Here is a 26536-nt window from a genome sequence, read left to right on the forward strand (position 1 = left end):
TTAGTGCTTGGTAAACATTTGTTTTGTGACAAAGATGGAATCCAATAGTTCTCCCAAGAAAATTCCAAGTCAATTATCTTCTTTTTATTCTTTCTTTTATTATTCAAAATTTGCAGATAAAAATAGCCAACGCGTTTCGTCCGAAACCGGACTTCTTCAGGGTTTAATTGTATAGTTGGCGGGTCAAGCAAATCTTATATCATCCGTTCGTTATATTCCAGTCAGAAAAGAGAAGAATAAAGTATATGCCATGTATCCGGCGTCGCCGTCTCGTACGTGTGCGGTTGTCTGGTCTGACGGTATCCATAGTTGATACTGAGATGAAGATATTTGCCAATGTCATTGCAACCAGATTAGCCAAGTTATTTAACCAAGGACCAAAATAGCTTCATGCCAACCAGAGGCACGGACATTCTCTTAGATGATTCTGTCTCTTACTAGCTAGAGCAGAAGAATTGGAAAATTAAAGTGTCCTTTTACTGGTTGCCATCAGGAAACCCTTTGATTCAGTGCACTGACTATTCTTACTCCAGGTGTTGCACAAAAAGCACTGCGCGGCCTATTTTCATATACTCTTTGAAACACTATACACTGATCCTTGGGCACAGATCAAGGTGAATGGATCTCTTTCAACTCCCCTTTCCATTCAGAGAGGGCTTCGCCGGGATTCCTCTCTCTCCTTTACTCTTTCCTTTAGTAAAACTGATAAGACAACCCTCCTGCATCAGTAGGTTCAAATTGAGAGATGGCCACAATTATTTTGTCTCGCTATATGCCGAGTGCATGCTCCTGCTTGTACGACAGTCAGACACAACATTTCCACAACATCAGGTTTAGATGTAAATTGGGAGAAATCCACGTTAGTGCAGATTAAAGGGACTTCATTGTCTTACCTTGTGGCCTTTGAGCTCCGGGTGGCAGAAACACATTTTTGTTACCTGGGTACGGAAGTGGCACTGTCCCAACATAGATTCTGAGAATTAAATACTTCCTTGAACGTCACTAAGACCAAAGGTGATCTTAAAGTTTGTCCATTGCGCCAGATGTCTAGATGGGGCAGAGTTTCCTTATTCAAAATGATTTCACTTTCTCGCTTTCTTTATACCATGCAGAAGTGCTCTTTTACAATACCGCCAAATTCTTCATAGGGTTGCAATCCCTGATTTCTAGCTTCCTATTAAAGAGTAAAACACCATCTCCTTTGAGAAAAGCAACTAATTACCATACAATGTCTGTCTGGATTGGGCTGCTGTAAATCTATATTGCTGGGCGTCACAAAGTATACTAATTAATGATTAATTATTCAGCACAAGGGGAGACCCAATTTACAGGCAGGAGTTCACCTTAGTTGACAGGCATGGATATTACTTTTGCTTAACGGTAAGGCAGTGGCTCACAGCCTTCCACCAGTGTCTGCCCATATGCAAGTGAAGTGGCACAACATATGCCCTGAACATTCACCCTCTGGTATGACAATTGTCTGACACATACGGCAGGGCTCATAGGGTACCGCAGCCCGGTCATATTAAGTCATTGTATGAACTGATACCAGAATTCTGCCTCTATAAAGTACACTTCTATTTACAGTAGAGGCATGCCTTAGAGGCCCAAAGAGACCAGTTTACAGCAGCAGGTGAGTTTAACCGTTTAGAAGATAAACTAATAATTGATAAGATGAGCAAAGAAGGCATTTTGCTTCTCTATAGATCCCGGGTGGTAAATTCACCTGACACTCTAGTAGACTTGCTACAGGCACTGGAGCTTAACTTGTGGAGTCTTGAAGAAGAGGAATGGCCTGGGGCCAAAATGTCATGTAGGTCCTTGTCAATATCCCCAAGCACCCTTCTCATTCAATTAAAATACTTGCATAGATACTACTACTGCCCTACCGGACTGTGGTGTATGGGAGGAGCAAAAAACCTTGTTTGGCCGAGGTTCAAATTCTCTCCTTTCATACAACATAGGAGTGCTCTGTGATAAATTGACAGTGGAGGGAGAATGGAGCAATCTTGAGGGAAGTAGTGGGCAGAGATTTAAACCTCTAGCCTAAACTGATTCACCTGGGGATCATGGACGAGTTGGGCAGCCTGCATTATACTAACACCCCGATTGCCATGGGTTTAGTTGTTGTCAAAAGAGACTTAGCATGGCATTGCCGACACAAAAAAGCCCCCATGACCAGTTAATAGATTAAGAATATGGAATATTGCGCGCTCATCTAGGAACTTGTGTATAAGGCAACAGGAGTGCATAAAAAGGACGCTGTGATATGGAGTAAATGCATGAGCTACTTGACACAGATTCACAGTATTTAGCTACTGTTTGTCAGGGTTACTTTTATAATACCTGTGGTGTTATACCAAATTATCGATTATTTTATACTCTGGTGTAATACTGTTTGTGCATGCATATTTCCTAGGATATGTGCTGATATCTTAGAAAAAATGCTATATCAATAAACAGTATTATGAAAAAAAATCTCTGAACGCTATCTAACAACATGAATGCCAAACAGCAATTCTCTAATTTTATATCACTAGATATGAGTAAAAACAAGCCAGCTATAGAGAAAAATATCAGCAGATGCATCAATGAGGTCTTGCCCATTAACTAGAATAATCAGGAGCTCTGACTGGGATGGTTGCTTATGAAGTGTTCGTATTTTTGTTAAAACACCATAAGACATTTGGATGAAAATGTGGGTCTGGGTAAAAATTGGTGTCTTTAACTGGTCAAGTAGAGTGTCAAGAGGTCGCAGAGGTTCATGTTGTTGGGAAGACATGGTAAAAATGTGACACATGTATAATTCTGCTTTCTATCTTTAATCTGGGCATTTATTTAGGTAACAAAATCTCAGTATAAATAACATTGCAGCAGTTTGCATGGTGATGCATGAAGATACATAATTGGCTCTGAGTTGGTGCTGAAAGGAGTATCGTTGGTCAAAGAGAAGATATGCATGTAATGAATTTTATTTTAAGATTGGCAGAGCACTGAGCCGAATATCCAAATTTCCCTGCGATGGACCTTTTTAGATGCCTGGGAAATAACAAGTAGATAACAACATCCAAAAGTTTAATTTACAGTGTAACCCATTTGCCTACATAATGAGGACCCAAAAGTTGATAAATGAGATTTAGAGCCTGATTTAGATCTTGGCGGAGAGGGATACTCCATGACAAACATGACAGATACCCCATCCGCCATACTTTGATCCTATTATATCCTATGGAGATTGTAATACAGCGGACAGGATATCAGTCATGTTTTTTACAGAGTATGCCATCCACTGAGATCTAAATAAGGCCCTAAATTTAGGTTTCTTAAAAATTCAAAGCCAAACTGATGCACCCAAGTCTCAAGAAAATACAGTAAAAATACAGAATCACTACTGGCAGGCCAAATCGCCAGACAATGTTTAACTTCAGAAGCATAAAGGATACAAAGAATTCCGTAATAGCAATACAGAAAACAAGGAATAAAATCTCATGATCAGTATATGACTTCCTGTCTTCTTTCCTATACATGAGTAAATATATATTTCCTAAACTAAGTAGTACTAATTGCGGTAAATCCTGTTTAAATCCAGCAAAGCAGGAATGTGTGAGCATTCTAGAGACTTTTGAGAAGTTTTCCAAAACCGGGAGTATTGTATAGCATAAGCCACACAACAGAAATATTGCGAACAGGTCTGCACCCCTCTGAGTCTAAAAGAGAATCTGACTAAAACTAAAGTGAGACCTCTAAGTGAAACATCACTGAACATTTCAGATTCCCACATCATCTGTCTCAGTACTTTTCCACCTTCTTCTCACAGTAAAATTTGGCTCTTTTACTCAATACTACCATTTCTTGGTCTGAACATCAGAATGTCCTTGGGTTTCTCTCATGTCCATGAATCGGGGTCTCCATGTGTTCGTTATCATCTCTTGTCCTTACCAAATGTTTTCCTCCCAAGCCTCATTATCTCTCATACACAATGTGCCATTCTCTAACTATGAGCTCATGTGAATGCACATACAAAGAAGACAAAAACACTACAACAGAGCAAACTTTCACACTAAAGGTTAGACATTAGACTCCACAGTCTTAAGGCCTTTGGTGAAGGTAACATGACAAAACACTTCAATACATATTTTAAATGCATGTATGATACATATATAGTTATGAAATAAATGCAGAAAACTATTTAAATAAATATGTGAGTATATATTGAGGTAACAAAATTGCTCAAGCTACACAAAATGCAAATATATCTGAAAAATGCAATTTGGTATCACTATAAGAAAGCCATTAATATATACAATCATGTAGTCTATATTTTCCTGCAAATACACCTTTTAGTATTTCAGCCATGTGTACCACTTTAATTTAATGATATTAAAGTACACAAATATATGGTAATAATGCACAAATATATGACATAGTATTGACATAAAAGGGAGGAACCACAATTATGCTGCTCCAAAATCAAGCTGTGCTCCAAACTGAGAATTAGCTTCATACACACATTCAAAGAAAATTCACGAGATAGTTGAGATACAGTAGGGTAGTGAACATAAGATCAATTAAAGTGATTTCAGATATTTTAATTAAGCAAATGATTATAGGAAGCCATTCACTACATTTCTCAGGTAAAGGAGTGTAGTAAAAATCTGCAAAGGGGGTGCAGTGGCATATTAAGATTTCGGGAGAGAAGAAATAAGAAGGTTATTTATTAGGAAAGAGTAATCTATTTTAATATAGAGATGACAGCTTTTGTTGCATTTTTAAATAAACTATATTTGTCAAGAGAAACTTGCTGTCATAAATAAATTCACAAAATTATTATTCATTAAATACATTAATAAATGTCTTTTGTATTCCTTGTTAGCATTTACAAATGTAGGCCATAGGTTTCAACGATTTTTACAGGTGCAACAGTTTTTTAAGTAGTGTGAATTAATTTCCTTAACGTATGTAAGTTATATGTAATTTTCTTCTTTTGATGTGGACAGTGTTCCAGTCACTATTCCAGTTAAAATCAATAGTTATAAGGATAGTCAATGAAAGAATGCATTGAAGTTCATGATATGACCTTGGATTATTCAGAGATGAGCAGAGGAACTCATGATGACACGAACTAATGTTCCGTAAATAAATAAGGTGTACATCCACATTGCACAACCACGATTTTCCACTTCTGAAGCAGGAGTTTTGGGAGTTGTGTAAAAAACACTAATTGTGTGGTCTCTATGTCTCTTAATTGCATAATAAATGGTTTCTGAATGCTACCAAGTGTTTTTCCAAGTACAACTCACTACATGGTGAAAAATACTTTCTTACGTATAAAGGTGGTTTTCATTCCATTACAAATTACAAATAGAATGGGTTGAGGTGTCTTCCTCCAATTGATAGGTTTCAATGGTATGTACCAATGCTTTGTGACCACAAATGTGTCGGGTCATGTACAGACACCTGACTTGGTGCAGTATCAAATTCATGAACGGGATTCTGTTGTTGTGTGAAAGCTTCGCCTTTTAGAATCGTCTTTGGCAGCCTTAGGGAGACGACTATGAGATTCACCTGATGTCATTTCTGATTAAAGCATTCCCTGTCCTTTTATGTCTCCTTCAAAAATTAGTTTCACTGCCAAAAATGTGAATTGGGGATTGAGGTCAATCAATCAATCAATCAATCAGGTGCATTTGTAAAGTGCGCTACTCACCCGTTAGGGTCTCAAGGCGCTGGGGGGGGGGGGGGGAGGTATCCGCTACTGCTAGAATAGCCAGGTCTTGAGTTGTTTCCTGAAGGAGAGATGGTCCTGGGTCAGTCGTAGATGGGGAGGGAGTTCCATGTCTTGGCCACCAGGTAGGAGAAGGATCTTCCTCCGGCAATGGCTCTGCGAATGCGTGGGACGGTGGTGAGGGCGAGGCTGGTTGAGAGGAGCTGGCGAGTGGGTGTGTAGAATGTGAGGCGGTTGTTGAGGTACTTGGGGCCCAAGTCGTGGAGAGCCTTGTGTGCGTGGGTGAGGAGTCTGAATGTGATTCTTTTGTTGACGGGGAGCCAGTGCAGGTCTCTCAGGTGGGCAGAGATGTGGTTGTGGCGGGGGATGTCCAGGATAAGTCGTGCGGAGGCGTTCTGTATGCGCTGGAGCCTTTTCTGTAGTTTGGCTGTGGTTCCCGTGTAGAGGGTGTTCCCGTAGTCCAGTCGGCTGGTGACGAGAGCCTGGGTGACCGTCTTCCTGGTTTCGGTGGGGATCCATTGGAAGATCTTTCGGAGCATGCGCAGGGTGTTGAAGCAGGATGACGAGACGGCGTTGAGTTGTTTGGTCATTGTGAGGGAGGAGTCCAGGATGAAACCCAGGTTAGATGCGTGGTATGTTGGCTTGGGGGCGGTGCCCAGGGCAGGAGGCCAGTAGGAGTCGTCCCATGCGGAGGGGCATGATCCCAGGATGAGGACTTCCGTCTTGTCTGAGTTCAGTTTCAGGCGGCTGGACTTCATCCATTCTGCGATGTCTTTCATTCCTTCCTGGAGGCTGGCTCTGGCGGTGGCGGGGTCGTTGGTGAGGGAGAGGATCAGCTGGGTGTCGTCAGCGTAGTAAATGATGTTGAGGTTGTGTTGGCGTGCGATGGCTGCGAGGGGGCTCATGTAGACGTTGAAGAGGGTGGGGCTGAGCGATGATCCTTGAGGTACGCCGCAGATGACTTCGGTGGCCGTGGATCGGAACGGGGGGAGGCGGACTCTCTGAGTTCTTCCGGTGAGGAACGAGACGATCCACTCCAGTGCCTTCCCTTGGATTCCGGTGTTGCTGAGGCGCTGTATTAGTTTGCGGTGGCATACTGTGTCGAACGCTACTGAGAGATCCAGGAGGATGAGGCAGCTGTTTCCCCATTGTCAAACAGGGATCTGATGTCCTTGGTGGCTGCGATGAGGGCGGTCTCGGTGCTGTGGTTAGCTCAGAAACCGGACTGTGAGGGGTCAAGGGATCCATTTGTCTCGAAGAAGGCGGTGAGTTGTTTGTTGACGGTCTTCTCGATGACTTTGGCAGGAAAGGTTCTTGAGGACCGTGGCGTCCACGGTGGGTTTCTTCAGGAGGGCGCTGAGCTCAGCATGTTTCCAGTTCTCCGGGAAGGTAGTGGTGGAGAAGGAGATGTTGATGATGTCCCGGAGTTGGGGTGCGATGATGGAGTCGGCCTTGTTGAAGACGTGGTGCGGGCAGGGGTAGGTTGGGGATCCGGAGTGGATGGTGTTCTTCGTGCGGGTGGTGTCTTCGGTGCTGACCGGTGTCTAGTTGCAGAGGGTGGTGGTGGGGGGCACTGGTTCGGTGGTTGGGTGCGTGGTCTGTGCAGCGAAGCTGTTGTGTATGTCGGCGATTTTGTGGTGGAAGAACGAGATGAGTGAGTCGCAGAGGTCTTGCAAGGGTGTGATGTCATTGTTGCAGGCGCTGGGGTTCGAGAGCTCTTTGACGATGCTGAAGAGTTCCTTGCAGTTGTGGGTGTTGTTGTCTGAGTTCAGTTTCAGGCGGCTGGACTTCATCCATTCTGCAACGACTTTCATTCCTTCCTGGAGGCTGGCTCTGGCGGTGGCAGGGTTGTTGGTGAGGGAGAGGATCAGCTGTGTTGTTGTTGTTGTCCAATCGTTCTTTGAATGTTTCCCTTTTGGTGGTGTGGATCAGCTGGTGGTGTATGCATGTGGCATTCTTGAGGGCTGTCATGTTTTCTGTAGTCTGGTTGTGGCGCCAGGCTTCCTCGAGGGTGCAGCAGTTTTTCTTGGAGGTTTTGAGTTTGTTGGTGAACCACAAGGCTTTATTGTTGCCGGGGCTGCTGGGAGGGTTCTTCAGTGGTGCGAGGTCATCAGTGCAGTTGGTGAGCCACTGTGTGAAGTTGCGGGCTGCTTCGTTGGGGTCCGTTGTGTTGGTGGGAGGGTTCTGGCTGAGGAATGTGGTGAGCTGGTCGGCGGTAATCTTGCTCCAGCTCCGGGGATGAACCTGTTGCGGGTGGTGGTGGGTCGTGGTTCTCCTGAAGTTGAAGTGGACGCAGCTGTGATCAGTCCAGTGTAGTCCAGTGGAGTGGCTGAAGGAGATGTGCTTGCTGGAGGAGAAGACTGGGTCAAGCGTGTGGCCGGCGTAGTGGGTGTTCACCAGTTGCTTGAGTCCAAGGTTGGCGAGGTTGTCCAGCAGGGCGGCGGTGTTGCTGTCATTGCTGTTCTCCAGGTGAAAGTTGAGGTCCCCTAGGAGGATGTAGTCTGAGGAGGTGAGGGCGTGCGGGCTGATAAAGTCTGCGATGGCTTCGCTGAATTGTGTGCGTGGTCCCGGGGGTCTGTAGATGAGAGTGCCTCTGAGGGTGGTCTTAGGGTCGATGTGTATCTGGAAGTGAAGGTGCTCGGCGGTGGTGAGGGCATCTTCGGAGTTGGTCGTAATGCGGATGGTGTTTCTGTGGACGATGGCGATGCCTCCTCCGGTAAGGTAAGCTCTCCCTTGCATTCATTAACACTGAGATGCTAATTATGTTCTGCCTTATTATTAGTAATGAGTAAAGCAGATCTGTAGCCTTCTGCGAATGCACATTTTGCAATGCAAGTGATGGTTACTGATTATTCATGTCAGATTGCAAGATGCTGAGCATGCTGCAAAAATTCATTTTGCAAATTGCATACACTATTTGCAACCTTCTCAATTATACAGCAGGCCCTGTCCTCTCAAAAAGTAATACGGTGAAGTTCAGATTTATCTGTTCATGTAGCAATGATTTTCTGAAGCTTAAAATAATATTAATTATTATTATTGTTATCATTATTATTATTATTATTGTTATTGTTATTATTTAGCAGGATTGATAATACAAACAGCAATATGAGTAATACTACTACTAATATCATATTGCCTGTATTGTTGTTTATATTAGTGTTGACTGCAATATTGAACAACTGCACAATATAAAAACATAGCAAAACTAAATGTGTCCTTAATATAAATTGCAGCTAAAAAACAAAACAAAGCTCAACACAATTGCACTGATATAGGTCTGTGCTATTTAGGTGCCTTGACATCTCATTGAAGCTGTCTAAATTGCCCTAAATACCTTTGTAATCCTTTCATTCTCATGGTTCAGCTCTCTCCCATATCTACACATGCTCAACAACTCTTCCTACTCTGGCTCTCCTCTGAGGTCACATAGCCAATCCCACTGCTGTCACCCAGATTGGTTAATTCAACTCAATCTTGGAGCCATGAGCTGATCTCATATCCCCCTGGTTGAGTCACAGAGAGTTGCCCACCACTTGGAGTTCAAAAATTGACCTCCTTACTTCTGATAGAGAGGGAAAAAAAAGAAAACAGAGGAGGAAGGGGGGAAAGGGGTACAAAGACACAGAAATAATACACATTTTTCTAAGGTACAATACTAGTACCACTAGCTTGTCAACTGATTCATCCCTACAAAGCATCAAAACCTCACAGTAATCAAGCCCACTCTATATCAATTTACACCATTCCTACCTCTCTAAATGCCTGAACATATCTCATTTTTTGGTATTCTGTAAGTCTTTCAAAAACACCTGTGCCGGAAAAAATACTGAAAAAATAAGAATTATACCCTGCAGAAATCACTTTTAATTTGACTTGTGGAAAATATAATGTTTAACCCTTTCCATGCTCATGACGAGCTCAGCTCGTCATGATGCACGGTTGAGCTGTGCTGATGACGAGCTGAGCTCGTCATGAAACTATGGAAATGGGCATCATCCAGCACCGGAGGGGAAAACACCTAGCAGCGAAGGTGTTAAGCACCACCTGACCAAACTGATGAATCATTGGCTTGAACTTCCAGTATCTACAGTTATAGCAGAAAAATATGCAGCTGAAATTCATAATCGTTAAGTATTTGGTTAACAAGGCTTTGGAGATTATTCTTTCTTTAATTACGTATTCATAAAAATTAACTAGAATAGTTTGAGAGTGCATATGTTGTTTGGGAAGGATGAAAGTAATCCTATGTATGAAAGCCTGCTATTAGGTTTTTAGAAAGTCTGGAAGACCAAATCCTTAAATTAACTGCTGTATAATCGCCTACGAGGTAAAGTACCTCATCTATATTTCAGAATTCTACAGAAGTGGCAATGGCTATGCCAGGGATTGTTTTCCAGCTCTTAATGCATAGATTTAAGGGTTACAGTTTGTCTAAACATGAGCTTGCACGTCCGTTTGGAGTCCACTTCATCCAATAACCATGGCTCCACTTCATTGATCCTGTTAACAGTGTTCTCTAGCTTTCCAAGTATCAGATTTTCAAATAAGGAGAAATGCCTTAATTTGCTTTATAATCTTTAACTTCTTGCTTTCCTGAAAAATGTGATCCAAAATACATAGAGAGCGTCTTCTGTTTCAACTGATGCCTCCAATAGAGTTTACGTTGAAGTATAATGCATATCATATTTGTCCTCTGTAGTCTCTTTATTCACAGTCAATTGTTAAGATATAATATCTCCAACATTTTAACGGAGACCCAACAAACCCTACCACATGAACTTGATTATCAAGGCTGAGAGTGCACTACTGCCCTCTGACTACACCAGAGTGCTATTCAGTATTTAAGTGGATTCTTGGTCCTTCATCTCTTTACTCTGCCTGAGTGCTTCCTTTTGGTAGGCTGATGACCTTCTCCTGAAAGCTATTCTGTTTGCTTCTATATTAGACTTCCTGCTGGGCTTTCTCTTGGAAGGTTTGGTTCCCCCCCCCTCCCCGATCCAGAAAATAACTGTGCTTGCTAAGTCTGCCTATTCCTCTTCTCTGTTGGCTCATGAATAATTTGCTTTCCTAATAAATTAAATAGCCTCTTTATTTCTTCTCTCCAGAAATCCTAATTTGCCACTGCACAACCTGTGCAGATGTTTACTACATTCCTTGAGCTGAGAAATGTAGTGCATGGTTGCCTATATTCATTTGATTAATTAAAATATCTGAAATTATTGCTTTAAATGATCTTATTTCCACTACCCTACTGGATCTCACCAGTCTAGTGAATTATCTTTGAATGTGTGTATCAAACTAATTCTCAGTTTTCTCAGCTTACCTTGACCAAATTTGCTCTCAATCTTCGTTATCTTGGGTGTGCTCCAGGAAGGGAACTAAACATTGCCCTGGAAAAACAGAACAGACTCCTGTTTCATTTGTGTTGCAAGTTGCTCTGATATCTTCTGGTTCTTTCTGAGATCCATAATAAATCTTGGCAATCTCTTCAACATATTTCCTCCATAAACTTGTTGATGGTGACAGCTGCTGTTTGTGCTACAGGATGTGAAGCATTGCTAGTTGTTGTGCTGGAGTGCTAAATGTTGCCTTTTTTTCAAGCTGGTCGAGGCAACAGTGTTCTTTTGATTTGTTCCAGTGTTCTACCAATATTTCAGGTGCATGCCTTGTTCTACCATATTTCTGGGACAGCTGACATACCCCTACTAGCTATTGCTGCCTTCCATCACATCTGTTAGGTCACTCATGGTCTGACTAGTGTGGTAAATAAATTACTGGGCAATTTTTGATTACATTAAATGACAACAAAGATAGCTCAATCAAATGAGAGGCAGAGTCTGTGGTATCTGAGTCATACGGGCTTTAATGAAATGCCTCGAGGCATGGGACATCGGGTTCCATCACCACTAAGGTTCAGGAAGGGACATTCAACATTTTATTAACATCACACATTATATATAGTAAAACAGTATAATTGAAATGAATACAGTAGGCGTAACAGGTGAAAAGAGAGAGATAAGAACACATGTGCGTAACAGGAGGCGTGTAAGAAGGCGTACACATGGGCGTGCACTTGACATGTCAGAGAAACGTCACAAGAAACGTCACAAATGGGTGGATGCTTAGAGAAAGTTTGCAGAATCAGCAGAAACTTTTGGCATACATGCGCGCGCAACTGAGCATGACGTGTAACTGGGGAGAGCTGGGGGCTTTGACTTTAGCACTAGTAGAGGAGACTAATGTCTGGGATGTCAGAACGACCTGTACTTATAGCATATCTGATATCTTATGTTTGGAGGATGTAGTGTCTGAAGTAAAAGGTCTCTCGGGCAGAGGCCGTTCATCACTGAATGCTAGTGCGTGCATATGGATCTTCATGCAAAGTGCGGGGGCCATGGGCCTACCATGGTAACGGGAGCAGTAAATTACTTGCATGGAGACAGGAAGGCAGGGCCCTTTGCTCTGCAGCCGGGAATATGTTTACCTATTTCACTAGACTGGAATGTGTTTTCGAGGAGGCTGAGCAGATAACTTGTAGGTAAAACATCGTCTTGGCAAGCAGACCAGGCTGAGCCGGGCACCGCTCGCCGGGCAGGAAGTAAGGCAGAGGTCAGGGATGCATACCTAAACTGCAGCTTTCAGAGGCAGAAAAGAACTCGGAGCCTCGATTAAGGGTCTGGCTCGACTGGGTCAGAAAACATGGAGAAAACGTGTGCTTTACTCAAAAGTGTACCATGTAAGACGTTGGCACCATAGGCCTAGAAGCCTATTTAACTTGATTTTCTTGGGGGACTGTATAACTGACATGTTAACGTTGGACGCAAATGCATATGCGTCTTTCTAGCAGACACGAAAAAGTAATTACATGACATACATGGGACACGTGTGTTTGGATAGGGTGCGAGTGGGGGACACATAGGTTTACCTAAAAATTTCTATTTCCTCATTCCCTCCTTGGCCCCTACTACACCCATTTAGGATATATCTATTTTCATAAGACCATCTATCTGTTCATATAACATCATTTGTTCATCTTTTATCATTCGGGAACGGGAACTAGGACTGGGAATACAAGCTGTGGCGCACAAGCCGCAAATCGCTGGTCCACATTGCAGACAGAGACAACAACTGAATAGGATAAGTAGTATTATTCCTAGGAATGATAGCAATTTCCATCCCCAGGCGGACATTACACTCCAGAGCCAACCGGGCCAAGTCCAGGTGCCTGGATTCTGGTGTATAAGGTGAGCTATTTCGTGGAGCCGTGTTATGGCCTTATACACGGATGGCGCGTTATTAAGAATAAACACGCAACAACTAGATCCGATCACTCTACAAGCCTCGCCCCTATTGGCCAGAATGACGTCAAGGACAAGGCGATTTTGAAGAACAACAATTCTCATAGCAGATTGCTCTTCGGTCAGGTTACCTAAAGCAGAAGCAGTTTCGTTCACTACCGCTTCCAGTGTTCTAGTTAATTTGCGTATCAATTTACTTTTTTGGACAGGACCTACAAAGAAAAAGAATCCTTTATTGAAATCTGTATATTGTTCCCACGTTGTCTCAGTCTGATCGACAATTGGGGACTTGATCTCCCTTCTATGTCTTACATGCACAAGGCGTGTATTTCGATGATAATCAGGTGGGGCTAGGAAAACAGGTGGTAATAGGAACGCAATGTAACACGTCCCATCCCAATCAGGGGGCAGATGTACATAAGCTGTCTGACCACAAATGAAATAGGAATGGCGGGAGGCTTTGAAAGTAGACTTCCCTTTATCGCTGAATTCGACCACAGTATTACAATCACTGTGTCCTAGATGTACTGAACCATTCTTTCTAACGCATAATTCGCCTTTCACTGGCAAAACTGTTATAAACGCTAAGTTCGAATTAGTCTCGGACTGGACGTTCAGGATCATGAGATTGAGGGAAAAGTTACCTAATTCATACACTTCATTTTCTAGATCGGTCCCTCTCCTTTGGGGAAGACCGTCTGCGTCTGGGAAACATGCTTTATTCATGACTGTATTCAGGTTCCCCCATATCCAATTGCCTTGAGAAACTTGGGACTTACTGTCTAAGGAAGACATTAAAGCAAACCATGCTCCACATGAACCATTATGTGTAAACGGGTAGGGAAAGAGAGGCAGAGCTCCCTTGTATTTCTGATAAGGTGGGAGTCGGCCACATACCCAGCAATTCGTGGCATTGCTGGTCTGGTGAGTGTGGTGTAACATACAAATGAATGTATTGTTGCGCATTGCTAGTCGATAGGATAATTCATGAGGGGGCAGGTCGCTGAAAGTATGCTCTACAGAGTCATTAGAGGAATTATGTGCATGTGAACCAAAAGAAGGAAAGAAATCATGTAACATGAAGCTTATACATATAATCGAAATGCTCAGAATAAACAGGAAAATTAACGTTATGATGCATCTACTATGCAAGTGTTTGCAATATTGTTCTCTCTTTTCGATTCGCCTATCTCTCTGACTACTTGGGTCTATCTTATTCATGTCAGAAACCTGTCTAACCGCTTCACCCGAGGGGGACTTAAACAATTAAACGCTGTCTGACTTACTAGATCTCAATTTGGCTCAGTACTCCTGCTGCGGAGTTTTCTTTAACAGGGGGAGTTTAGAGTCAGTGTCTGAAACGGGGCAGTCTTTGATTACAGTCTCTGGACACAATCCATAAAATCGCTTCACGTGGCTAGAGTGGAGCCACCCCTTGCGACCTTCCAGTTTCACTGCGGTCCTCGTGGTCATCAACACCAGCTTTGGCTGCTTCCACCTTGGCTCCAGAGGGCTTGTGCGATCGAAGTTGCGCACGTAGACATAATTCCCAGGAACGATTTCATGCGGTTTTACTTGGGTGTTGTCCGGGAAGGCAGCCGCGACCTGTGAACGACAAGATAGTAGTGCAGACATCAAGGAAGCTAGGTAATCTGTCAGCATATTACTGTCGACATCCGTGATTTTACGAGGCATAGGCGTTCCCCACATATTGGGAGGTCGGCCGAAGACTACCTCATAAGGAGATAGTCCGGTTCTAGAATGAGCTACCATGCGCATATAAAAGAGGGCAACTGGCAGGGCTACTATCCAATCTACACCTTTTTCTGCACAAACCTTTGCTAATCGTGTTTTCAGAGTTTGGTTGTGACGTTCTACTAAACCCGCTGCTTCGGGGTGTCGTACACAGTGAAATTTCCACTGGTAACCTAACAGGAGTGATACCTGTTTCATAAGTTCGGACGAGAATGGCTGTCCATTATCTGAGTACACGACACGGGGCAAGCCGTATCGCGGGAAGAATTCACGAACCAACTGCTTGGCAGTGGTCGCGGCAGTGTAATCTGGGACTGGATATGCTTCTGTCCATCTGGATAGGGCACATACAACTACGAGGACATATTTAAATCCTCTACATCGGTCCATCTGGATATAATCCATCTGGAGGACTTCACAAGGATGGTCAGGAGGATGGAATCCACCTTGTTCCACGGGAATGCCTTTGCCTGGATTGAACTGACAACAGATCATACAGGTACGCACTTTCTGTTTTGCTGCTGCACGTAAATGCTTGTTGAACCAGAGGTTTTGAATGCTGTCTAACATGGCTTTTTCTCCTAAATGTGCTGGACTATGTGCTGTATTAATGATAACTTGAACCATAGAGTCAGGGAGAAACCATGTGGCTCTTCCCTTCGTCATCCATCCCTGATCTGTCTGGATCCCTCCTTGTTCAGTCCATTTCTTGATTTCGTCTGGAGTAGCATGTGTCTGTATGTCGAGTACATCTAGAATGGGATCCTTCACTGTCATACAATGTGCCTGTGATGATACTTCAGTCTTTGTCGTGTCCGTCGGAGTGTCTGTTTGAGTCTGAGCTGTGAGTTTAGCTGTTCGATCTGCCAGGTCGTTACCCTGGGAAATAGTGTCTGTGACTTTCGTATGTGCCTTGCACTTCATGATGGCAATGGATGCAGGTAAGTGTATTGCTTCTAACAGAGCTTGAATGAGGGGACCATGCTGTATCTTGGCACCATGAGAAGTTAAAAAACCTCTTTCTTGCCAGAGGATACCGAAGTCGTGAACAACTCTGAATGCATACTGTGAATCTGTATATATGTTTACTTTCAGGTTCTTGGCTCGGATGCAGGCTTGGGTCAGAGCAATGAGCTCTGCTGCTTGGGCAGACAATGTGTCAATACAATGTGTTTCTATGACTTCAGTCTCAGTGGTCACTGCATAGGCGGCCACTAACTCTCCTGTGCTTGTTCTCATACATGAACCATCCACATAAAGTGTCAGGTCTGGGTCGGATAATGCAATGTCTGTCAAGTCTTGTCTGGGTTTCGTTACAATATTGATGACTTCCACGCAGTCATGTGGTGTCGAGTCAAGTGTGCTCGAGGGTAACAATGTGGCAGGGTTTAATGTATTGCAACGTCTGATCTCTATGTGTGGCTGAAACAATGTCAATTCATATCCTGTCAGTCTTGCTATGGTCAAGTGTTGTGTCTGGGTTCGGTTCAGAAGAACTTCCACGGAGTGTGGAACTTGTACTGTCAGGGGATGTCCTAACACTATTGAGTCGCTTTGTCTGATTGCTAGGGCTGTTGCTGCAACTGATTTGAGGCACGCAGGCAGAGCCTGGGCCACTGGATCCAATGTACTGGAAAAATAAGCACAAGGCTTATGGTGTCCTGCTTGATCTTGTGTGAGCACAGATAATGCTGTGCCATCGCGTTCTGTGACAAAAAGTGTAAAAGGTTTGATGTAACATGGTGTCGCTAAAACAGGTGCTTGACATAAGGCTTTCTTTATTTCGTCAAAAGCTTGTGTGTGTTCCTGAGTCCAAGGGAGGACAGTCGAAGTCGCTGCCTCCTGTGTTGTCAACTGTATGAGTGGTTTGGCTAGATATGCGTACTGAGGGATCCATTGTCTGCAGTAAGAAGTGAGGCCAATGAAGGCCCGTACCTCCTTTTGTGTCTTGGGTTGTGGCAGATGTGCAATTAACTGGATGCGATCTGGTGTCAACTGTCTCCCCCACTTGGACAGCAAGTGCCCAAGGTATGCCACTTGCTGGACACAGAATTGTAGCTTAGAAGGGGACACTTTATGCCCCTTTTCGGCCAAAAAATACAAGACAGTCAGTGACGCGCGCTCGCAGTCACGTTCGGTCCGTGCTGTTATTAACAGGTCATCAACGTATTGCAGCAGAGCAGTGTCAGTAGGCATGTGGATACTGTCTAGTTGTCGTTTCAGGGCTTGACTGTAAATACTAGGACTCTCTGTGAACCCTTGAGGTGCAAGTGCAAATTTGAAGCTTCGGCCATTTAAAGAGAATCCGAAGAGATATTGGCTTTCAGGATGAATGGGGACACTAAAGAAAGCGTTCTTGAGGTCGATTACAGTAAAGAACGCTGCTTCGGAATCAATGGCAGTCAATAAGGAAGAGATGTCTGGCACTACTAGGTACTGGGGAATGATGCATTTATTTAATTCTCGAAGGTCAATCACCAATTGGTAGACTGGTGGTGCATTTGGATCAGTTCGTTTAAGAATCGGAATGATTGGAGAATTACATACATTGGAGTCAGTTTCTATAACTACTCCTTGGGCAATCAGTTCATCAATAATTTTCAGTAAGGCTGCTACAGCCTAGGGGGGCAATTTGTATTGTTGGATTCTGGGTAGTACAACTCCTTGCTTGAGTGTAACACGATAAGGTGTAATGTGCATACAACCTACATCAGTCGGACCTTGTTCCCATAAGTGCTGTGGTACATTTTGCAATCTTGGATCAAAATCTCTCAACACATAATGACCTTTGAAATCACGTAAAAACAATCTCACTCCTTCCGGAGAACAACATATCACTGCTCCTAATGCTTTCAACGTTTTAATACCAAGCAGATTCTCAGGACATGCTTTCGTAAGTAACAAGTCTGTTGTACGGGACAATGGACCAACTTCTAGGGAAACTGGCTTTGACACTTCGTTAACAATAGGCTTTCCTGAAAAACCCAGGGAAACATTCTGTGAGCCTGAGAGGGGCGCCCCTGGAACCTCGTCATGACTGATGGTAGTTCTGCACGCCCCTGTGTCAATCAAAAATTTTCTGTCTTTCCCTAATACCTGACTATGTACATAGGGACCCTCTTGATCTACAGGAACCTCGATAAGAGGCAAGCCAACCTCCCTCTCTAGGCTGTTTCATGAGTACTGTTGGTAATCGGGGTAATCTGACTGTGCATACTGGTACATTTGCTGTGTGACATGTTGCGTGGCAGCAATAGGTTGGGGTTGGGGTACAGCTACTGTCTGCTGTGCATTCTGTGGAGGTTGCATATTCTGTGGAATATTCTGTGGAACATGTTCTTGTCTAGGAGGACGCGGTCTTTCTTTTGTCCTGCCTGTAGCAATATTATATTTCAGAACGGTACATTCGTTGATATAGTGACCTGGCTGTTTACAATAGTTGTAATTCCCTTTAACGGGAGCTGCAGAATGACCTGGCGGTGCTGTACCCTTTTTCTGACCGTCAGCTGGAACAGACTGAGCAACTAGTACTTTCATTTTCGTATCTTTCATACGTCTCTGTTCGTGATCGTGTTCCTCTCTAATTCGGTTCTGGTGGTACTGTAGCATTTGTAACATTTGGGAAGGGGTATTTGCTTGCCATGTACTCTCGACTTTCAGTACTCTATTTTTAACTTGTGGTAAGGAATTCTCGACTAATTTGGTCACAAAAAGATGTGGGTATGATTCACTACTTGTTTTCAGGCCGCTATTGATAATGAAACATTTCTCGAATCTGGAATAAAAATCACTAGTGTCTTCGTCTTGTTTCTGTTTGCAGGCTGAGATTGCATCCCAGTCTTCCTTTTTTATTGCCAATAACCTCGGCAAGACCTGTACTAATAATCCTGGTAATGCTTTAGCTTTGTCCCCTAGACCCGTACCTGGGACTCGTCTATTTTCTTCGTCTTCTAATTCAGTCCAACTAATCTTTGTATCTCCCACCTCCCATTCTTTTTCTTTAAGTTTTTTGTAAATGCCGGCGGGCAACAATACCTTTAACATTTTAATAATATCGGAATATGTATAATCCCCCATGAGTAGCATGTCTTTTAATTCACGGTGGAATCCTGCTGGATCTTTATCATGACAGGGCACTAATTTCTTCATTTCCAATAGTTCCATTTTAGTCAAGGGTGTGTATACGAATACTCGTTGAAGCTCACCCCCTGCGGTCTGGACGGGATGAACTTCTCGTAAGGGATTCTGTCTGTCTATGTAAAAAGGTTGTCTTACTGGGGGTGGAACAGGAACGAAATGTGGAGTCAGAAAAGTTCTGTATTATGGCGTTGTTCTAGAAGGATGTTAATTAAATCAGTACCTAGGCCTCTCCATCTTTTTAGGAGTAATTCTTCCAATATATTATATAGGGGACCTGGATCGGAATGCTGACTCTCATATAGTGTAATGAGATGCTGGATCATGTACATACCAGCTAGTCGCTGTTCGTCTGGGGAAAGAGTCAAAAATGTTTGCGCTACGGAATCATCTTTATATACGCTGTTATTACCAGCCCATTGCACTGCCGATCGGGCTAGTTCTTGTTCACGCATAGTACTAAGTTCACTGTAACCTATTCGTTGTTTTAGTACTTTATCAGTGGCCTGAAATAAATGTTCAAGAGAACATTGTTCTGGTATAGGAGAAAGAAAACGTTTCTTGCTTTCTGGGCGTATGGGTCTGTCAAAAGGTCTTGCTCTACCTACGTACGCTATTCTACCTGTGTCTTCTTCTTTATCATCTATATCTTCATCCTCTGTGATTTCATCCTCCTCTTTCTCGGCTTCCCTAGCTGCTTTTTCTTTTTCGTGTATTACTACAATTTCTTTACGGATCTTTCTGTACATGGATTCTACACAACTTTGTTTATTATGTTTACCATCAGCTATATTGTTACTCCAATAAATCAGGATGTCCATCTCTTCTTGGCTTGTACCTGGTCGATCTCGTTCCCTTATCAAACAATTTATCAAAAACTGTAAGATCATTCTCTGTGTCTCAACCTTATGGTGTGCCATGGCCTCGTGAATGCATTCTGGTTTCTCCCCTGTTCTAATGAAATTATATATGTTATCTAAATGTTGTTTCATATTTGGTAGAAGAGACAGATAGTTTGTGACTCGTCGTAAACGTATTGAAAATAGTATCATCTCGTCTTTACCTGGTACTGGATCATATCTGCAATCTGTAAGGTACTGTTTAAGGGTTGAGAATGTCGCCGCTCTGGGTGTACGTTGTAATGCTATTTCTCTAAGAGTCATTCGTTTTACTTGAGGTGGGGTGACAGGTTGACCTCCTACTGCGCCTCCTGAAGCGGAAGCGTAACCATCAACTAGCTGAGCTATCGGTGGTAATAATGGAACTGGTCGAGTAGGTGATGTAGTAATAGGTGCAGGTAATGTAAGTTGGCCATGTGTTGCTGTTGAAAAAGGATTGCTAGGACCAGTGGCAGGAGGGACAGTAGCAGGTGGGACAGTGGGAGGGGTCGTGTCATCCTGAACAGGCTGTTAAGGAACATTATTAGCAGGAACATTATTAGCAGGTGGTACAGGTACACGTACATTGGTATACTCTGGAGCTACATCATCTAAATAGGAAGAAAGGAAAATGTCCGCTGCGGTCTTTTTATGACGTAATTTAGTCGGAACCAATGGTGGTGGCAAGTTACGGGGTACTTCCGGGGTCGCCTTGGGCAGGCCCTCGGCGAGAACAGGATACATGCCTGTAATAAGGGCATTTCTTTGTCTATCTTGTTGTTCTATTCTGACTCGTTCTCCTTCTTCTAGTAACTCTGTTTCTCTAGCTTTTTCAGATTCTTCTCTACTTCTCTCTGCTTTCCTGAGTTCTTTCTCTGTTCTTCTATGCGCTTCTTTACGCCACAATTCTATGGCATCTTTCTGGGATTGTCTGGCTTTCTTTTTCCATAATGCTTCTTCTACTCTCATGATGCAATCAGCATCCCATGTCCCTGAGACAGGCCATCTATATTTCTCTTCCAGATCTTTCGTATACTCTACCCACAAGTCTAAGTACAGTATGGCATCTAAGCCATGTTTGTGGTACATAAAATGTCCTGGAGTGTCCCTAGGCGGGACGGGAACTGCTTCTTCGAGTATCCCTTTCCTAGTTCCTATCTGACGTAATTTCGAGAACAGTGGCATTTTCGGACTGATTTAAACGTGAACACAATAAACACAGTAATGAATAGCAAACAATCATTCATACCACGACATTAAACACATTAAAACATTTAAGACTGATATTTACCTGGTACAAGGAAAAAAAAAAAACATGAATACTGAAATCTCGAGATACAATACTAGAATACTGAATCACTAGATGCACTGCTAAACAGTACAGACAATACCGGTCCCATAAAGAGACACGTCTTTACCGTATTCACCTAAGTGAACACGTCTGAACTGGACCGGATCTGTGTACCCAGACCCGTCTTGACCGGGCACAAATTAATGAACCCGTCTAGATGCGTTCCCAACAACGGTACTCACCGGGAAGCAAAAACTGAAGGCCTCGGAAACTGGACTGGACTGGACTGGACTGCTACGACGTCTGGCTGCTACTACGCATGCGCTTTGGAACAGGTGGGCCTCCGGATACCTCGGACCTTGCTCTCTCGACTAGGGGCTCTGGTCGGGATCCTCTGCATTCCTCACCGCCTCGTCTGGATGCCGGACCGCAGTCTCCGTCTCCTCCGTGGGCCCGAGGGAGATAGCAGGAAAACCCGCAGGTGTGCACTGGATCCGTCGCAGCTGTAGAAGGGGTCAGGGGCCTGCGTTACATCGCCGGCGAGTGGGGAAAGGGGGGGGTCCCTGTTCGGGCGCCAGAATTATGTGGTAAATAAATTACCGGGCCATTTTTGATTACATTAAATGACAACAAAGATAGCTCAATCAAATGAGAGGCAGAGTCCGTGGTATCTGAGTCATACGGGCTTTAATGAAATGCCTCGAGGCATGGGACATCGGGTTCCATCACCACTAAGGTTCAGGAAGGGACATTCAACATTTTATTAACATCACACATTATATATAGTAAAACAGTATAATTGAAATGAATACAGTAGGCGTAACAGGTGAAAAGAGAGAGATAAGAACACATGTGAGTAACAGGAGGCGTGTAAGAAGGCGTACACATGGGCGTGCACTTGACATGTCAGAGAAACGTCACAAGAAACATCACAAATGGGTGGATGCTTAGAGAAAGTTTGCAGAATCAGCAGAAACTTTTGGCATACATGCGCGCGCAACTGAGCATGACGTGTAACTGGGGAGAGCTGGGGGCTTTGACTTTAGCACTAGTAGAGGAGACTAATGTCTGGGATGTCATAAGATATCTGATATCTTATGTTTGGAGGATGTAGTGTCTGAAGTAAAAGGTCTCTCGGCAGAGGCCGTTCATCACTGAATGCTAGTGCGTGCATATGGATCTTCATGCAAAGTGCGGGGGCCATGGGCCTACCGTGGGAACGGGAGCAGTAAATTACTTGCATGGAGACAGGAAGGCAGGGCCCTTTGCTCTGCAGCCGGGAATATGTTTACCTATTTCACTAGACTGGAATGTGTTTTCGAGGAGGCTGAGCAGATAACTTGTAGGTAAAACATCGTCTTGGCAAGCAGACCAGGCCGAGCCGGGCACCGCTCGCCGGGCAGGAAGTAAGGCAGAGGTCAGGGATGCATACCTAAACTGCAGCTTTCAGAGGCAGAAAAGAACTCAGAGCCTCGATTAAGGGTCTGGCTCGACTGGGCCAGAAAACATGGAGAAAACGTGTGCTTTACTCAAAAGTGTACCATGTAAGACGTTGGCACCATAGGCCTAGAAGCCTATTTAACGTGATTTTCTTGGGGGACTGTATAACTGACATGTTAACGTTGGACGCAAATGCATATGCGTCTTTCTAGCAGACACGAAAAAGGAATTACATGACATACATGGGACTCGTGTGTTTGGATAGGGTGCAAGTGGGGGACACATAGGTTTACCTAAAAATTTCTATTTCCTCACTAGGAAACCCTTCCCTGTCAGTAAGTGAGTTGAGCATAGTCAACTTGTAGCCTGCTCATTCTCAGGTGTATCATAAACCTATTTTGACAAATGCACAACATGCACAACAGTTTTTCAAGAATTTGCTCTAGGATGTAATGACTTATTTGGCATTGGGTCAAACGTCTGTGTGCCAGTCTATGACTGTTGCTCAGTGAGGGAGTAGGGCAGAATTAATTGTGCAACACTTTCACTGAACATCTCAATTGAAATCCAATAATCCTTCTCATTGTGAATATATTGTGGATTATTACTAACACTGCCAACTGCTAGTTCTAAGGTGTAGCATTAAATGATAAGGAAAAGAAAAGCATTTAAATCATTTAGATTCACCAGTTATGGGCATATATGACCACTTCTATCTGCTGTTTTCCATTGGATCGAGCAGCCATAAGTTGTCCAAAAGATCTTTGATTCTTCCTGAATGTCCATTAGGCTTTTTGCCTTGGCTATTAGCTGATCATTGAAGCTGCTGTTCTCCATTTAATTTGACCATACATGGTGAGAGGTGTAAACCTGTGACTAGATCCAGGCAGGCTCATGGGATCAGTAATCCGGGGTACCGCATCATAGGCTTCTGCAGCCTCATAGACCACAGCATAACTACGACGGGACCGCACCAACAACCTCAGTGAAAGTGATTAATTAGAGAAACACTATTGCAACAACATATAAAAATGTAACAACTAAGCACAACACTGCAAAACACTAAGCTCCAATACAGCAGAGGAGAACACAAATTTACCACAATATTAATACAGAACAGAAATACATAAAACACAATTCAAATACGGTCTCAGCATAGATCAACACAGCAAAACACAGCAGCGGTAAAGTGACAAAAAACTCAACCCAAGCTTGTTTTGGTTGATTTATAATGGTGTTGTCTTGTTGTGTTGTTGTGCTGTTGGTGTGTGGTGTTATGTTGTTACAATGTTTTGCTTGTAAGTTGTTTAATTGCGAGGTTGTGTCATACTGTTGAACTGTTATGTTGTATTGTTGTATTCTTTTTTGTATTATATACTGGCTTTGTGTGGTGATATAGTTTTGTAGTTGTGTTGGGTCACTGGTAATGTTTGTGTTGTTGCGCTATTGTAATTAAGCGTTTTATTGAGTGCATGGCTTGTCTTGTTTGAGCCTCAAACAGAGTTAGCCTGCCTAATCATTCACAAATTACCACTGTAAGAAATTGAATTTTCTGATTGAAAAGTATAAAGGTATTTGCACCATGCAAGAGATTATTTCAGGTTCATTCAGTAGCTCAGAACTAAAAATATTTCGTAATTCAGCCCTTAAGGACATGGATAACTCCCAGTGCTAGTTCTATGAAATAAATATATTTGTTAAGATAAACAAACATAATGCATTATAAAGAATGGTCTATACGACTGACTGACTTAGCTTAGGTGTAAATTCATTGGCAAAGGGCAGGGTTACAATGGACCTTACATGAACCTCAACGATAACTGTAGAACTGAGAACAATCAATGATTTATGGGGCATATTTACAAGGGGAGTGTGCAGGGAAAAGTCACTCTTACCAACATTCTGGTGGCGCAATGCCCTGCACCATATTTACAAAGTGGTATTAAGACACTTTTTGTGGCTTAGCGCCACTGTGTAAATATGATACCCGTTCACGCAGGTATTGGCGTGTAAGGAGCGTGCAATGGTTGTTGCTGTGGGCATTCCACTGCAACACCCATTGCTTTTTGGTGCTGCCCCAGATTTACAGGAATCTGTAAATCTGAGGCAGAGCCAAAATCTAACGCCATGCAATAGCAGGCATTAGAATGGTGGAAAAATACTGTTATTTCCTCTAGTTTTTACTTTTTATATGTGCACTGCATTCTGCAGCACACATAGAAAAAGCAAAACGGCACTAATTATTGTTTATGTGCAGGAATGGACACCTACCTGCACATAGCAATCATTCCCTGTAACTCAGGCATCCTTGCTCTATGGCACACGAGTGTCTGTATTGGTGCTAGGCAGCAATTTGTTGTGCTAGGGAAAACACAAGCTTGTAAAGTTTACAGGAGTGGGACCCATATACCAATTCAGGACTGGGTAAGTAAGGTGCATTCAAGAAACAATGTCCTGACAGGTAATAGTATGTAGGCAATTAACTATGCATGCATACAACATTTCTTTCAAGGAAAGAAGGAGAATACTCATTAATTTGAGAAAAGATAGTTATTCATCTTATATTGTCACAAAAGTTCATGGTCGGAATTATACAGTTAGAAACAGCACTGCATAAAATGAATTATTGACAACCATATAATACTTGGTGCCTAAAACGTGTCTGTGGTGAAGGTGGCGACGCAACTGAAGAAAGTGAACAGCATAAACGGCACACTGTGAACAATAGTGCAAGTAATATACAGTGAGTGGCTCAAAAACATGTGACAACGTGATATCACAGTTTACAAAAGTTTTTTCAATTTTGATGTCGGGCCACAAAGAAGGAGTATGCCTTTTAATGAGCTGTTAACATGTTTTTGAGCCACTCACTGTAAATTACTTGCACTATTGTTCACGGTGCGCCGTTTATGTTGTTCCCTTTCTTCACTTGCGTCGCCACCTTCACCACAGGCACTTTTTAAGCACCAAGCATTATATGGTTGTCAATAATTCATTTTATGCAGTGCTGTTTCTAACTGTATAATTCCAACCATGAATTTTTGTGACAATATAAGATGAATAACTATCTTTTCTCAAATTAATGAGTATTCTCCTTCTTTCCTTGAAAGTAATGTTGTATGCATGCATAGTTAATTGCCTACATACTATTACCTGTCAGGACATTGTTTCTTGAATGCAGGGAAAACACAAGGGCAGTAGCGGTTGGTGGTGGGAGTAGCTGCCGGGTGGTGACGTGGGGTGGGGAGGGACAGGGTGGGGGGTAGCGATCTATGGACTACAGAGGATTACAGGTAAGTAAACATATAAATAAATAAAATGAATTTTGTTGCGCGCACGGCATCCCCAAATGCGATGCAGTGCTCGCAACGAAATTCGTTTTATTTTTTTATATGTTTACCTACCTGTAATCCTCCGTAATCCATAGATTACTACCCCCCCACCCTGCCCCCCCCTCCCCACGTCACCGCCCGGCAGCTACTCCCACCACCAACCGCTACTGCACAAGGGTGCACAGTATTGTTGGAAATAAAGAGTATCCTAGCATTTTGGAAATTGCACGGCACTGCAAAATTTGCTGCAGCAAAGCACTCCACCATGTCCTTGTAAATATGCACCAAAATGTCAATAGTTCTTTTCCTGTCTCTGCCCTCTGCTTAAACCGCATAGTCAAGTTAAACTTTAAAAATACTTTACTACATTACACAGTGCCTAATGTTGTGTGAAACTCATTTTTAAACCAGAGTCTCAGGAGAAAGCTTTGCAACTCTACCTGTTATTGGAATCCTGACAGGAAATATTACAAAATGAGCATCAAATAAACTAAAGTGTAACTCAGGGAGACATCTCGCAGACATAATTTAGAGTGTGCTCAGTTGTACGTGCTGGCAAACAGACAACATTTCTCAATGTAGGCCAAGCCAACATCTTGCCAATATTTTGCTTTTCAGAGCACTGATACATGTCTGTAATAGATTCCTGTAGGAACTAGGGGCCCAGCAATAGCATC

The 26536-nt window shown here is 43.1% G+C and overlaps 1 protein-coding gene across 1 annotated transcript in view; it reads left to right on the forward strand.

Moving 5' to 3' along the window:
- ZMAT4 (zinc finger matrin-type 4) overlaps positions 1-26536 on the forward strand; it is a 2083246-nt gene that overhangs the window by 880492 nt on the left and 1176218 nt on the right. The gene's annotated exons all lie outside the window — the stretch shown is intronic.

Source organism: Lissotriton vulgaris, chromosome 11 (assembly GCF_964263255.1).
Source record: "Lissotriton vulgaris chromosome 11, aLisVul1.2, whole genome shotgun sequence".
Taxonomy (NCBI): Eukaryota; Metazoa; Chordata; class Amphibia; order Caudata; family Salamandridae; genus Lissotriton; species Lissotriton vulgaris.